At 46.1% G+C, this 13,921-nt stretch overlaps 1 protein-coding gene across 4 annotated transcripts in view; it reads left to right on the forward strand.

The window, feature by feature from the left end:
• The window catches only part of LOC106751148 (nephrin-like), a 277,537-nt gene that overhangs the window by 211,690 nt on the left and 51,926 nt on the right, over window positions 1–13,921 (forward strand). The gene's annotated exons all lie outside the window — the stretch shown is intronic.

Below are 13,921 nucleotides of genomic sequence, written 5' to 3' on the forward strand. Positions count from 1 at the left end.
GTATGACTCCCTACATCGTTCCGTCGCGCCGCGTGCTGCGTCCCTTCTCGCTTCTCCCCCGTCGTCTCTCCTCCTCTCTCCTCGTCGCGCGACGCACTCTTTGTTCGCGTCGCAGCCCCCGCGGTTATCCTTCCCCAGTCGTTCCGTCTCTCTTTGTCGTCGTCGCGAGATATGAGACGCTTTCGTTAATAACGCTGATAGCGGCAGTCATTCGGAAATTTTTCATGCGAGAACGCGCGCCTCTGTTCCCAGGCGTCGCCCGTTGGTTCGCGCGTCGCGAATAAATCCGCACCGGTGAACGATCTTGTCGGGCGCGCATTGTGTAATGTAACGACGGCGGTGCCGAATGCGAGCCGCAGCTGCTAAATCCGGTTAGAAGGCTGCACGCGATCGTTCTTTCAGAAAAAGCGCGGACGGGAAAAGAACAAAGCGTACGTAGATCCGGCGGGATCCGGCGTGATATTTTCGTTAACCAAACTGATAAATGATACCCGTTGTGTGTTTCGGCCAGTGTAACGTCCGTCTCGTCTCGCGTTAAAAACACATCGCCAAATTATCGAGATTCGCGTAAATTACTTTCGCACATCCCTCTATATATTCCGATGAATTGTCATAATTATTGCGTTTCCTGTTTCCGAGGTCGGTACAAATCCCGGAAAAATTCAAGAAGAGAGAGAGAGAAGTTCTGAATTTGTTGCCGCGTTTCCCGTATAGAAATGTCCCCGGATTTTACCGGATGCAGCATAGATTCCGATTAGAATACCAAAGCTGTCTCAGAATAGGTTATCCTACTACGATATCACTTGGGATTCCCATTCTTATTCCAAGTATGAGCTGAAGCTTCTCTTTCGTGGCGCTGATTGGTTGTGCAGCTTGCATTGTGCCGCACGCGACTATTATCGCTATCTCCGGCTGTCAATTAGCGTAAACATTCAATTGATACAAAAAATCCCGCAGCTTGTACGTACCGAACGTGTCGGTGCTCCAATTAGGAGAATTTCAAAGAACATTTTTATACCCTTTTAATGAAATTTCGAGACGCAAAAAGATACGAAAAGTTTGTAGAAAAATTCGTATATATCACCAGGTCTCTCCCGTTATTTCCTCCTCGTATTTTCCTACTTTGATCAATCGCAGGGTAAAATCGTAGGGGAAGCAAAGAGATCTATTCTGTGCGCGTTATGTTCATACCATTTCGTACTTTCGTAACGGTTAATACCGTCCCCTTATCGCTCGGGCTTAATAACGGGCGATAAAAGCGGTCGTTTGAGAGAGAGAGAGAGAGAGAGAGACAGAGAGAAAAATCGCGCCCCCTGCACGCATTTACCATGCCGGCGAGTCTGTGGTCGACCGGTCGGAGAAGCGGCATTCAAACCTCCGAACGCGTCCCGCATAAACATCAAGCAATTCACCCTTCGCGGTGGTACGACTCGCTCGTTTCTCGGACGTTACCACCGTCATATTCAAAACGCACTCGGAGGGCTTGACCCGGCACATAAATGAAGCAGTAGCGGTCATTCGCGAAAGACCAGCGTGTTGATCACGAGCGAGCACGACCGACCGACCAACTCCAGCAGCGTGCAGTATCGACTGACCGCACAAGGGGATTTCCGTGGGGCGATTTGATCGAGCGATCGCTTCTCCGGCAAGCAGCCTTCGCGCGTCTTATCGATCGATCCCGTCAACACGCGCGACTAAACAAACAAACGGCCGAGCGTACGAAGGAAGCACTCGAAATTCCGCCCTTGAAGGATCAATTCCGGCAGTGGTCCCTCCTCAATTTATCGCGGGACCCATCTAACCCCTCATCGGCCCCTCATCGGCCATAACCGAGCCTCCTCCGCTTCCGCCGCGGAGGGATCGCATCCGGCATATTACCACGACCGCGTCTTTCTCCCTTCCCGTCTCCGTCGCTATCGAGACGATGAATTCCGCCCCGACCTCTCTCCTTGAGCCACCGTGGTAGCATATCTACTCGCTTTAATTGGGATCAGCTTCCCAAGCACTCGGCGCGAGACAGATGAAAGAAGGAGGGCGAGAGAAGCGCGAGGAGCGAGCGAACGAGTGAGCGAACAAGTCGTGAGGGTCGTGAGTGCTCGGAGGGAACAACTCACGTCCCCTCTTTCCTACCCTTCTCTTCGCCCGTCTCCTCTTTCTCCGGTCGCTTCTCTCTCTCTCTCTCTCTCTATCTATCTATCTATCTATCTATCTTTCTTTCTTTCTCGCGTCGGCTTACCCCTTTCTTTCCCCCTGTCGCGTCGTCTACGTCACGCGCGAACGAGCCCGTACAGTTCTCTCTCCTCTCGTTTCTCCTTCCCGAAGCGTTTCCACGCGGATCCTCGTTAACACTGCGGGCTCTTCTTTTCATGTCGGAGTTCGAATGCTTCTCGAGGATATAACAACTGGTTTGGCCTGTCTCGCGCTTTGATGCCGCATCCCTTTCTATCTGGCTGCGCTCGCTCTATGTTGTGTGCGCATACGTGTGTGTTTATGCGTGTGTACGCTTGTACATATGTTATATGGCGTATATGTATACCGTCCCAGCCTTTCCCGCAATGCGCGTCCTTGCGACTTCTGTCCGTACCGCCGCTGGAAATACGCGGACCGAAACTCCTACCTGCTCTCGCGACAACTGAATGAACCCACGCGTCTTTTCCTCCCGTTTGTCCTTCTTTCTCGTCGGGTCTAAATTTCAGGTCATCGGTTTATGCTTCTCGTCGCGGATGGTCTCTTCGCGAAATTGTAAAGAAAATACGGGATAAACTAGTCTTAACGGTTCATCAAATATATATAAGAGAATAGATTCGACGTAAAAGACTCGAAGAAATGTTTTGCGACTTCGCGATGATGATGGAATCACCGTAATACGACGATTTAACTGTAATCGTCAAGACAACCGAGGAATTTCTTACTTGCCGAGAAAAGTTTCTCAGCCTACAATTTGCGATCTTAAAACTTAGCCTCGTTCTTGCGAAAAGCTATGGCCATGTATATCTTCGGGACGCCAAATTGCTGATAATTTATTTTTTATTATTTAATATTTGCGTTTTATCCGCTCGTGTAGCTTTGCGTAAAGTACTCGCAGACGAGAGAGAAATACACACGCGAGGTATCGATGCGATATCCGTTCATTATCGAGTGTACCTTCGAGAGCGAGAACGAACTCGCAAACGCGAAACGGAAGAACAAACAGATTAACAGCACCAATTACGGTGCCCCTCGGGAGCATTAAGTCGAACAAAAAGGTTTGCACCGCGAATTCCATGGGGGCAGTAAACATATACCGTAAGTGTGATTTTGCTCCCCTCGCTGCAAAAACGTGCACGTGGCCGCCTCACAAAAAGGGGCCCACATAATTATTACGCGAGATACCTATTTCTCCTCGTACACTCAATACGGGTCCGGCACGCACGCGAGCCCGCTCGACATTATGCCGGGCCCAAAACACCCGAGATCTCCGGGCCGTGCACACCGAAGCCAGAAATACCGCTAGCAATAAACTTCATAATTTATACGACAGCGAATTCATTCTTAGATTATGTTGGCTTCTATGGAACTCCATCTGAGTTTAGAATTCTTTAATGTGTGCGATCTTATAAATGCCCTACACACGTATTCGTGTTTTTATCTTAAGGTACTAATAATTAACTATTTATTTATTTTATTTCCAGTTTTATTAAAGGTTTTTTTATTTTACGTAAATAAAGATTATTATTATTTCAACATACATATATGTCTCTTTTCTCTCCCCTCCCAAGTCGTGAGATAGTTTTCGGTATTGTAGAAAAATAATATCTATTAATTATCATAATCAAGTCGGTAGCTTCTATCAGATTTGGTGTCAGCCTCCTCGTAGTAAAAATCACACATCCCTCTAAGTAAATATTTGCAAAATACTCAACGCGAGACAATTTTTTCAGCTAATACGCGTAAAAATCGACTTGGACGCACTCGGAAATTTTCAACGAGGCGGACGAGCTGAAGGGATCGATTCGCGCTTCAATTTCGGGCCAGAAATTTCACAGAAATGTCTGGCCTCGGTAACGGACGATACGACGTGCAGCGCGCTCGCACAGATTTGCTCGTGTCAAATTGATGACCTACGTGGATTTATAACCGGGGGCCTCAGATCTCATTTCGCGCGAGGGGCCCCGGCGTATCTTGAACCGACCCTGTTAGACAACGCCGTTTATCTAGTCTCGCCGATGTCGTCGTCGCGCTGAAATACACAAGACATACCCGGATTACCCTGGAGCGATGGGGCGGCGCGCTGTCTCTTTTACGAGGATAATATTTCAGCAGGACGTCAGTCGTCTTTCTGTTTCGCGCGCGTTTTCGCGTGAGGGAAGTAGTTATGCGGCATCCACACACACGCGCGCGCGCGCGAGTATACGCACATATAAACACCACCGCGATGATTTCGTCTAAAGCCTCTACAACTTGATCATAAATGTGAGAAACAACACCAAGCGCGACGCTGACTCAACATTTTGTCCGCGCGCATCGAGTAACTGGGCTTACACACGAGGAGTGGGCGGGGTGACAGGTCTTGTAACCTTGTCCGTTGAAGCGTGATTAAATTTGCAAACAAATCGTGGGAGAAACGCATAATAATACACACGCGAGAAGCGCGAAATTGATTAATTGTACGCCGGCTTGAAATTTCGCTTTCTCGAAATTGGATGGAGGAGATAGTTAAGGCGGAACATTTTTACGAAAATGTAATCATGTCCAATAAATTACGCGAGTTATCGTCGGTTAATTATCACGTGCGCCCACGCGTGTTTCCCGCAAATTTCGCCGTAAGTTTCATTTAATAGGCTAGAGTGTAGTAAAATCCCGAGCAAAGCGGGTCATATCGGGTATCGGTTTATTGCCACGAAAAGCGGCATGATCTACTGACTAACCGTTCAAATTTATTGTTGGGCATATAGCGAGAGTGTTGCAAACAATCGGCGTTAAACATTCAAACAATCAACGGCTCGCCCTGCGTATCAGATGAATGACAGTTTTCACAATCGAAAAACTTCGAGCTCTGATCGCAACGATCGGCGTTGAATTATATCCCCTTTAAATAGTAAAGTGATACAAAATCGAATTTCGAGATATTTACGTTCGTAAAGATAAACGCACCCTTTTCGCCGACTCTGTTATTATAATTAGAGTGATTTCACCTGTGCCTTCGGGATTTATACTCTCGTAATATTACTTATTTAAATATATATATTATATTATTTATTTAAATATTGCCGCGCGAAAAAAGTTACCGTTCCGTTGTTTCAAATTCACGAGCAGTGATGTCTTGTAACAACGACGGTTTTTATTTATAATTACGTGCATGATAAATAGAAAATAAATTATATTTACCGAAGAATCATTACGTGCTTGTAATTGTTTCGTGCAATAAATTGCACTGCGTAAAATCACTTAGCGCGAGGTGCTTTCGAAACGCGTAAAGGAGAGCGTGTTTCGTTTTTATTTTTCTTTTTTCGACCAACGGGACGAATTCTTGAAGAAAATAGCAGCCCGTAACGGTGTAACGTGTAATCTTCGGTTGTCTCGCACGCTTGCTGCACGGCATCGCGCTGATATAGACCGTGGCCGGATTAAAAGCCCTTCGTCGTGGTCCCTCTAGAAGCGGTCTTGATATTAATTAGGAGCGAGCCGTGCGTGGTATCCTGATAAGGAAGGATCCTCGTTTGCATTAATTATGCACATGCGCCCCCGTCGAAATATAATACATACTTCTTCCGCACGACGTGGAAGTTCGAGAGGAGTCTCAGTTAGGTAGGTAGGTAGGTAGGAATAATCACTTACTTCAATTTGCACCGCGCAAATTTTAATTACTTCGACCCTCCCGTTACACCGAGACTAATAATTAAATTACACGGCAACGATTTTTCCACCGTATTCCCCCGCTGAATCTGCCGGTGCGCACACTGATTGAAAATTATAGTTATTTTCGGCGCCAAACTTACCCTTTTTTTCTATTTTAATCAGAAAAAGAATCGGGAAAGCCATTTTTCTAGTAAGTTTTACTATAGTGTCGATGATAATAGCATTACACGCATGTCACTACTAATATAAATTGATATTGAGCCTCGTCAGCAGTTATTTCTCAATCGGGTATTATTATTCCGCGTGGAGCTCGAAACACGCGACGCCCGTTTGTGATGCGCGCTCGCGAAATCGCAACGCGTCGAAGCCGTGACGATCGCGACGAAAACGAGCCGTTCGATCGCGAATATCGGCCCGTTCTTTATTCACCGGCGTAATTCGCACGTGGTGTCGCACTGAACTCTACGCGCACGGCTGGTTCTCCTCTTACTCCCTCTCTCTTGTATCACCCCGCGCAAACCCGCTTTAAAGCTCTACATATGCATGCAACTTCCGTAAATATGAATTCATTTCTCCTCACACCGCCGGAGTTTCTCGCGTATCTCTCGCCGGCACTCCCTGTTCCTCCAGCTGTGTCTGAAGAACCCAACAGCGGCTAAGAGTGCGCGAGTAAGCACGTACGCACGCACGCACTGCACGCCGCAACGTGCGCGTGTTCGCGCACTTGCAATAATCAACGCGCGAGTTTCCGCGGATAACGTACGTATGCACGGAGAAGGACGAGTGGCAGCGTCTGTGTCACGTTCGTATTACGTTAACCATCAGCGATTCTCAGTACACAGAGTGTTTCCCGAGACAGCTTAACCCTCCGGCTGGTATGTACGGGCGCGCTTCACGGGCTCTCGGCGAACACCGCTTGTTACATTCCGCCGGTGAACCCCGCGCGAGCTCTTACGCGGTGGATGAATTCCGCTTCTCGATTCGGCTCGATCGATCCTCAGCCCGCGGCGAACGTGATTCACTCGAACACAGGCCGGTTGTTTTAATTAAATACACTCTCCTTCTATGCTCTCGTCTCTCCTCCACGATAAATAAAATTTCCATATGCGATGTACGATATCATCGTATTAATCTGTTGTGTGAATTTCTCGGAGTGAAATCTCACTCGAAAGCGGAGCGGGGATTCGCTCGAAGTGTTAGTGGAAAGTACCGCCGCTCGGAATCGTAAGAGATTTCAATTTAACGTTGCCTTGGAACGATCTATTTTCATGCTAAAAACAGCGAAAACAAAAAGGAGGAATATCATTAAGGCCATTTTTTCGCCCTATTCGGGTTTGGCTTATGTTGGACCAAATTTGATCTTCCAAGTGGATCTCACATTTTCCTAGAAATAGTTTTCCGGAATACGGATAAATCGAAAAAGAGGCGGAAAGTTTTCCATATTATTCTGTCCACACTAATGGCTACGCTAGCCCACACTTTCCGCCGATTTTTCGATTTGCCCGTTATTTCGAAATAGGACTTTGTTATACGTGATTGGATGCGATATAAAATACTTTTTTAATTAACCAAACAAAATTTTTTAGGTTACAGGAAAGAAGTGAATGGCAAAGGTATATGTAAAAATGATAACATTTTTTGGAAAAGTTTAGAACTATCGTTGTAAAATACTTTCCGATCCAGATTTCAATTTATATTATCAAGCTTATATACTTTGCGAACGAAATTTCGCTCTGAGATATATTGAGAGTAATAAATGTTTAATGAAAGGTGCAGAAGGTACTTTTATGTTCACATTGTACGAATACATTTTAGCGCCGCGTGGAACAAGAGAGAGAGAGAGAGAATGCGCTCGGTATTAAACGCGCGCCGAGGAAGCGAGTCTCCGCGAGGAAAAAAGCGGGCGCGCGGCGTTAAGTGGATAATGAAGTCACGGGGCGACCCCCGCGGAGTTGACGCACGAGCCACGCACGCACGCTCGCGTCGGCCGACGTACACACCTGGGGTGACGGCCGATGAATACCGTCGGTTAATGACATATGGCGGAGCCGTTGCATCGCGCCCGAAGAAATTTGCCCGTTACCGCCGGACCCTCCCTCCCCCTCCTGCGAGCTTTTTTCCATCTTTCGACACACCATATGCGTGCTCTGAAAGAGCGAACGACCTCGGGACAATCGGACGCGAGAAACAATGAGACTATTTTGCGAGAAGCAGAGAGAAAGAGAGTTAAGGTTAGAGTGAAAGAGATAGATAGAGAGAGAGAGAGAGAGAAAGGGAGAGAGGGTGACGGAAGGATGGGCGTATCAGCAGTTACCCCTTGCTCTCTTTATCGCGCTGCAAGCCGGCTTGTGATGCGCCGCGTTGTAATTGAAGTGCATATCGAGTCGGTGCAACGGCTCGCTCTCTCTCTCTCTCTCTCTCTCTCTCCGTGCTGCGCAGAAAGGCTCTTTTTAGTTGAGGCGAAGCGGCAAATGAGAACGGCGGAATCCGGGATGGCGGATTAGTTGATAATACGAGCGCTGATAATAATGGCTAGGGGGGAACGAAGGTGAAAAGGAGGACGTGAAAGGAAAAGAAAAAAAGATTTGCACGGTTATTACGATAGTTATAAGGGTGCGAAATGGCCGCGACAGGACGAGTTTCGGGATATTCGTTGCGATTATTTAAAACGTACGGAACGCACAGCAAATTCCGTCAATACTGTTTACATAGTAATACTGAAAATTTCCAATCAGACGCATTAGTTTTGTATATTTGTGCATCATGACTGCTGTTTTGGGGCCGACTTACTTGCCTTTTTAGCCTTATGTGCACATAAAGTCCAAACTATCATAATTAGAGCGATTGTCATTCTATTGTTACAACCAGAGTTATTTCTGCGATTTTCAACCTTATGCATTATGCATAAGGCTGAAAATCGTGTAACTCTTCGCCTGGGGAATGGTATACAGCATACATGACGCTGACCGTGCTAAGGATGATGTAATATGACGAAGAATCGATAGTTGTCGAGGAATGGAAACTGTCCACTATTCCGAAATTGTCCACTAATTAAACCACTATATCGGTTCGAATGAACATCGAAATGTTGTCCCATCTTCAATTTCGAGGAGAAATCAGACCCGGAAGCACTTTAATTCCACGTTTGACTGCCAAAATATATCAACGACGAGAATTGGAAGATCGCACGAAAAAAAGAAGAAAAAAAAAAATGAAGAAAAATATTGTGCAGCATCGACGTTCCCAATGAAAATAATTGATCTCGCGCTCGTCATCGAGGTGTATATCGACGAACGCGATGAAACTTCGGAATTGCGCGATATATTTGGCATTTAAGGACGCGAGATTTCCAGATTTGGCTGAATTTCGCGAAAATCCCGGAATGTATATCGCAATTTCGGTCAAACATCGCTGGTGGCGATGTTAAACTTGCTTTACGAGAGCACACAAAACCATCGAGTATACTCAGCATTTACATCGCGTCTATCCGCACGCGTGCGTACTTGTAACCCACTCCTCGCTAAATACGAGCCCTACGCTCGCTCGCGCGACTCTAATAACACGCGAAAGCGTCCCATTATTGCGCGGCGGGGAAATAACCGCGGGAAAAATATTTTCCTGCCGACGGCGATAATTAACGTCCGGCGTTTTTCCTTCGGAATTACGCGCGGCGACGAGGACGGATATACGCCGACTCTTTTTTACGAGCGCGCACCGGGCCGGCCGACGCTGCGAATCGGCCGGGCGGATTTTATGAAAAGCAAGGATTAGATTCAGCCGGACTATGCAATAATAACGGCAGCGCCGAGCTCAAACGTATATGCGACGGGAAAACGGAAGAAAGGCGTCCGGCAAAATTCACTTAGCGCCGCGGGAAAGCTAAATGAAAATGGTTGTTTGTGGCGGTAAAAGCCGCGAGCAGAGCGCGAAAGTCACGCCGGAACTCGTCACATCGCGTTGCCGCATTCGCAGAGCGACGAGGAGTCCCGCGCGCTCGTTCGGCGCGGAAAAGAATCGCGCCCCAATTTCGGAAGCGCGCGTCGCGTGGAAAATTCGCGGCGAAACATTTTGCTACAATTCCCCGCTACGCCCAAGTCGGACTGTTCTACATTACAATAAAGTGCTACCGTTCGAGCAATATTTACTTTATTCCGAGTAAAATGGTCGCTCCAATATTCTCTAGCAAGTATTTACTAGAAGTAGAAATATAATTGACCGTATACAATATGACGTTTCCCTTGCGTAAGTAGACGTCAACTTGTATGTGTTAACTCTACCCAGCACGATGTTCAAAACCGGAACATAAGATGTCTTTAAGATGTTTTAAAGATACCTTAAAGATGTCTTATACTCTGATATTGGACATTGTGCTATCTGGGTAGCTAGCCACACTTATTTTCGAGTCTTTAATTCGCCACATTCCGGTCCGTGAGACCGCTCAACTTTGTCGCCATTTTCATTTTAACTAACCCGTAATTAAAGTATTACGTAATTCTAGTAAATATTTTCAAATTTAGTACCATTTTACACTTGCATTAATTCATTAAAAAATTAAGGTATTACTGTGTTCGAGTAGATATTTAAATATGTAATTACTATTATTATTAATAGTTATTACAAACTATAAAAATATACTTAAATTAGTAAAAATATTACCAGATTTGAGAAGCTGAAAAACAGATAAGTACGTTTACTTGACTCTAGCAAGTCTTTTCTCCCCTTTTTTGTTATTTCAAAAAAGAGATTTGCTCACGTCTTCCCTCTTCTCGCGTTCTTTCCCCCGTGTAACATTGAAATCGCGCGAAACTGCGACGGAGATCTTAATTAAATCTAACGAACATCATACGACAAGAGTCCGGGATGAACAATATAGGAATGAATCAAAAGTGATAGCTCATGCGCCATTCGTTTCGCAGAAAACAAGAGACAGACGCGTTTCATACGAGCGGTAATCGATAGCCGTGCAAAGAGGAAAAACGTAAATAAATAAAAGATATAGCGGGGGACGCGGCTGCGGGCGCGCCACGAGCTACACATATCGATATCGACATTTTCATTAATGTTCCGCGGCGCGCGTGCGCTCGCTATTGTTATTCCTCGTTTTTTACATTGAAATTAAATCGCACTTTATTGGCCGACGGTTCGAAAGGAAGCGCACAAAGGTAAGACATAAAGCAGCGATTCGGCGCGGTCGAAACGGAACATGAGTGAGGGGGAGAGAGAGGACAAACTGCCAATTATGTATTCAAATGCGACCGCGTCCCGCTGTCGCGCAGACCGCGCGTCGGGAAAAAAGGATAGGAATTCAATTAAAAAAATCTCTCCGGCATCGGAAACGTCACAGACGTGCCGCGCGACCGCGGCATCGATTTTATTTTACAGTTCAACTCCCGCCCCTCCACGATATTGATCGACCGAATTTCATCTTCCGACTTGATTACAGTTACCATTATCGATACCTGGACGCGCGCGGCTGTATACTTTCGCGGGATTACATTTAAAATGGAGATCGCGAGCTCGGGTGAACGCTCGCAATAAATAGCTCACCGGTGTCGTTGCTTCGAAATGTCGCCCCGGATACTATGCTTCAAAAATGAAGATATAAAACGCACACGCGCTCATGCACACACACACACACACACATTTCCAGGGAAAACGACACTTCCTTGGCACATTGGCCGTAAGAACGAGCTCGGTGTGTTTTTGCCGTTCGTTACATTTATATCTTCGTCTGATTTGCATAAAAATCATTCTTCCCCTTCGTCTATCACATGATGCAGCATCGGTTTATTTATTTCTTGGCTCGATCTAATCTAGAAACGCCGGTTACGTTGGAATTTATAGTTTCCACGGAGCACGTATAAAAGAAAGGACGCGATTCGATGCACAGTTTAAGAAAGAGTGAAAGAGAAAGGGAGAGAAAGATATAGCATTACTTATTACACGTTCTGGAAAGATCCCCTTCAAGTGCAACTATGAAGCAATACAAAACTCAAATTGAGATATAATATCTCTTCACAAGAATAAGACTGAGAAAAGTAATACATACATAGAGCAGCCATTAATTTTAGTTAACAACATTATAGTTTAGGCTAATATAATTGAAAGAAGGTCAGACATGTTGAGAGACAACAGAATTAAATTCGATGCAAATCAGTTCATCAGTTGAAGACAGTAGGCGGAGTGTGCAAAAGGTATTGCAAAAAAAAGAATTTGCTCCGACAGCTAAAAATTAGTTAGTATAGCAACTAAATTTCAGTTGCATTATATGGATAGCCAGTTTTAGGTGTGGGAATTTATTTTTCTTCCGTGCGATAAGGCAATGTTGAGGAGAAGAAGGTAATAATCCCAGAGGACTACGAACGGGCATTTATGTGCGCCACGTTTTAATAAAAAATTGTAAGGGAGGAAAGAAAAAGAAAGAGAGAGAAAGAGAGAAAGGCAGCGAGCGCGACCCGAATAAACAGCGCGCATCAGCGCCTGACACGGCTATTTTATACTCATTACGACATGAATGTTCAATGCGTGTTGTCCGTGATATCGGTAAATAAGCTCACAAGCAGAGGGATAAGGCTATTTAGAGCGAAACGCGCGTGCGTTCGTGAATCACGAATCGCAATGTGCCGTACACCTCGCGGTGCGTAAATCAATTTCGAAAGAAACTCTCTCTCTCTCTCACACACACACACACTCCGAGTCATAATACATTCAAGCGCGCACGCGATTATACGATTATGCTCGTCCGGCGAGACTTGCGAGAGCGCCAATTATTGCCGCGATTTGTACAGCGTCATATCGGCGGCACTCACACACTGCGGAAGCGCGAAATAGATACGCGCGCGGCGATAAAACGCGCAAATTCGCCAGCCGCGCGACGATGATCCGGTAAATTTGTCGTTGACGGCGTAAAACAAGGGACGAAATTAATTGATCGTGCATTAATTATAACCAGACGCCGCAGTCGCGCTGTATACGAGAAAGAGAGAGAGAGAGAGAGAGAGGGGGATATAAAGGGGCACTGAACGGCCCCGAACATACGGGTCATTAAACGTATCCGGCGAATTTTCGACGGAACTTCGCGGCTGCTCGCGGCGCCTTCGAATAGATGAGACGGTGGAAAACACTCGAATTCTCGATGAGTCGCTGAAACCGCGTCTTGGAAAAAGATATTGCTGTATATAATTAAAACATTGATAAATAGACAAAATTGATAAATGTGCAACAATTCAAAATTGTATGTCTTACAGTTGAGAAATAATTCTCAAAAGCCACAAAACGACGTTTCAGATGAGAATATCCTTTTATTCAGAAATATTATCACTGATTCGCTTCAAAAGAGTACCATTGGAAAAGAAGAGGAAACTGCAAAAAAAAAAAGTGACGAGAACGTGCATCATCGTGATTGCAATTTGCTAAACGTCATATTGCGAGAACGATACAGTTATTATTTTACATCTCAATCGTCATTGTGCTACCATTTCCGTCCGTTGAAAAAATAATCACCGAGGAAATCCGCGGAAAAGTCGGCGGGGGAGAATTGGTGTCGAGCGAGGGCGAATGGACCGAATAGAAAACGCGTCCCCTTTCAAGGGAAAATGAGAAACGGTCTGTGATAAAGCGACCGCGCAATTCCGCGCTAAAAACTAAGTAATTCTCATCGGAAGCGGTCTTCGATACGCGCCGGAGACAGTTTGGATTTTATCGCGGAAAGGAGGCGGTCTGCCGGCCGGCGGAGTTCCGAAGGGACGTTTTATCTCTTTGAACGTCGTTTATTGGCAAAACAAAGAAATATGTCTCCAGTACTTTCGCGCTCGCGCTCTGCTGAGATGTATGCTGATCCCAGAGCGAAGGAAGACGTTCATTCTTCGGATGCTCCCTCGCGATTCGCGAAACAAAAGATACAGTCCGATAAAATATCGGGCATACCTCGCGAGAGGATCTTCGGCTTAGGAGTGCACTCGAGCGCGGTCTCGAGAACTCGAGTACACGACGTTCGCGCGGATTAAATCTCGCTTGCTCACGAACGTTGCGAGGGGTCGTGCGCGCGCGCGAGCCAGCGGAATCGCGGCGGGGGGGGGGGGGG

The sequence above is a fragment of the Dinoponera quadriceps genome, unplaced genomic scaffold, assembly GCF_001313825.1.
Source record: "Dinoponera quadriceps isolate SergipeBrazil2010 unplaced genomic scaffold, ASM131382v1 scaffold6118, whole genome shotgun sequence".
Taxonomy (NCBI): Eukaryota; Metazoa; Arthropoda; class Insecta; order Hymenoptera; family Formicidae; genus Dinoponera; species Dinoponera quadriceps.